General features: G+C 15.5%; 2 non-coding genes across 2 annotated transcripts, besides 2 other annotated features; both read right to left on the reverse strand.

Moving 5' to 3' along the window:
- The first annotated feature begins 410 nt into the window (after positions 1–410).
- Positions 411–461: a microsatellite.
- A 1,259-nt stretch (positions 462–1,720) lies between these two features.
- Positions 1,721–1,767: a microsatellite.
- A 355-nt stretch (positions 1,768–2,122) lies between these two features.
- IMG5_021570 lies at positions 2,123–2,196 on the reverse strand. Its single transcript has one exon. It is a non-coding gene; the product is annotated as a tRNA-Ile (tRNA).
- Positions 2,197–2,573: 377 nt separating this feature from the next.
- IMG5_021580 lies at positions 2,574–2,647 on the reverse strand. The gene has a single exon. It is a non-coding gene; the product is annotated as a tRNA-Ile (tRNA).
- Between the last annotated feature and the right edge of the window lie 161 nt (positions 2,648–2,808).

A 2,808-nucleotide genomic window follows, 5' to 3' on the forward strand; every position in this document is an offset into this window, starting at 1 on the left:
CTTTAGCTTTTTTTTTCTTTACTTTTATTTAATCTCGTTAAGTTAAAAGATGTTTAATTTAAACCAAAATTTTTTATTGATTTTTGATTTGTTGTAGTACCAATTTATGTTGTTTTATTTGGATTAGCTATACTACTTAGTTTTTATTGAACATATGTAATACTACTGTTTTTAAGCTAATTTTATTCTTTTATACTCTCATCTTATTTTTTATCTTTCTTATATTATTTTTTTTTACATATAAATTTATTATTAAATAACCTTTACAATGAATAAGTTTTTATTAATTAATTCCGAATTAGATTTTTCGTAAAGAAAGCTATTGATATAACTCTAAATATTAATGTGTTTTGAATTTAATTGTTATTGTTTATTTAAAACCAATTTTATTATTTGTTAAATTTCACCATTTTATTTCAAATATTAAGAATATTTATTTTATAATATTATCAATAATTATTCAGTATAATTTTTTAATTCATTAGAATTTTTTTAAAATAAAAATCTAAATATATATAAAATAAAATATAAATAAAAAAAGAGAGTAAAAATTACTTATTACAAATCCAATTTGATAAAGTTAATGACTCTATAGCATTATCATATTTATTTAATTATTCATAACACTATGCTTACATATTCAGATTTATTACACAAAAACTATAAATATATTCATATTTGTTTTTTATAACTTATAAATTTTTAGTATTCTTATCACGCATTCTTTAAAAAATAATTTATCCGGCATACTTTAAGTATTTAAATGACATTTTATAATATATAAGACTATTTTAAAATTGTTATTCTTAAAATAAAATGTTTGCCTTTTTTTATAATAATTTAGCACTTAATAAGTATGGTTTTTATCCCCTAATATAACCATAGATAAAATCAATATGATTTATAATTGTTTAGCATGCTTAATTTATTAAAGCTAAAACAAGCTAAAATTATTTTAAAATATTATAGAATCTATTTTTATTAAAAACATATATTTCTTTTTTATTATAATAAATATGTATTTATATAATTTTAATTACTCAGATAATTATAAAATATTGTTTAAGTAAAATACTAAATATGTTTCTTACTATCTCTAAATTTCCAAATTATAAACATTTTTTTCAGATTAAATACTCAATATTACTTTTTAAAATCTTTTAATTTTTTTAATTGAATGAATATTATATCTTTAATTTTTTTTAAAATGCTTATTATTTTTTTATTTATAATTTTGTGTTTTCCTAAACATTTTCATTTTGAGTATATTTAATTAACCATTTATCAACTAATTTTTAACTGCAGTAAATTTAGTGTTAAAGTAATGTATACAAATATGTGATTTCTATCTAATCGTTATCTATATATTTTTAAATTAGTTAATAAGATTTCTAGTATTGACCTAAATCGATTAAATTTCGTGAAGTAATTATATAATATTCAGGATGAGAAATTATAATTTAAACTATACCCTATTTAAAAAGTTTTCCTACTTTTTTATGTTATAATAGAGTTTTTCCAAACTATTTAGTTTAATCAAGTTTATTATCATAAAAAATATCTGTATTAGTCTTAACTAACTATTAAGAAGAATACATTTAAGAATAATACTTTTTTTTATGTAAAAATAATAATATTAAAATTAATTTACAAGTATGAAAATAAAAAATAGAATGTACAAATTAATTTATTAAAATATAATATTTAACATAAAATCCAATATAAAAATAAATTAATTTAATATTATATAAATAAATTAATTTAATAAAATAAATACTAAGAGGAGATTGAACCAACGACCTTGTGATGATAATGAGAACAGACATTCCAGAGTTTTATATTAAATTTTAATTTTAAAATTAATGAATTTAAAAAAATGATAATAATTAAATATAAAAAAAAAAAATTAATTATTATTTTATTATATATAATAAATAAATAAAAAATATTTTTACATAATAATTATATATTCTTTTAAAAAATATATAAATCAATTAAAAATTAAGGTTAATTAATATAAATAAAATATATTTATATAGTTATTTCTTTACTAATATATTATAAAATATTCAAATAAATAATTTTTAATAAAAAAAACATATATATTTATTTTTTAAAAAAATGCTCCAAGCGGGGGTCGAACCCGCGACCTTGGGCTCATAAGACCCACGCTCTAACCAACTGAGCTATCGGAGCTTTATTAATATTTAATATTTTAATTTTAATATAAAATTCCAAATTTATTTATTTTAAATTAGTAAAGATAAATAGAAAATTGTTTAAAATAAAAAATTCATAAATAATTTTATAATTTTTTTTTTTTTAAAAAAAGAGACATTATAATCAATTTTATTTATTATATTTAACATAATTAAACATAACTAAATATCAATATCTATATAAAAAATAAATAAGAATAAACCTAATAAATTATAAATATAAAAAAAATGAGAAAATTAAAAAAATAGTACAACTTAATTAGAAAAAATAGATATTTAAATAAATATAAATTTATATATTAGAAAAAAATTATTGTATAATTATATAAAAAAATAAAAATAAATAAAAATATATGCTCCAAGCGGGGGTCGAACCCGCGACCTTGGGCTCATAAGACCCACGCTCTAACCAACTGAGCTATCGGAGCTTTTATTTATAAATAAAATTAATAATTAAAAGAAAATTAATTATATAATATATGTTATAAATATATAAAATAATTGATTTTATTTAAAATAATATAAAAATATTAATTTTCTAATAAAAAAAAAAATAGTATATTTTAAAAAAAAAATTAAAATAAACATA

This window comes from Ichthyophthirius multifiliis (assembly GCF_000220395.1).
Source record: "Ichthyophthirius multifiliis unplaced genomic scaffold scaff_1120509249663, whole genome shotgun sequence".
Taxonomy (NCBI): domain Eukaryota; phylum Ciliophora; class Oligohymenophorea; order Hymenostomatida; genus Ichthyophthirius; species Ichthyophthirius multifiliis.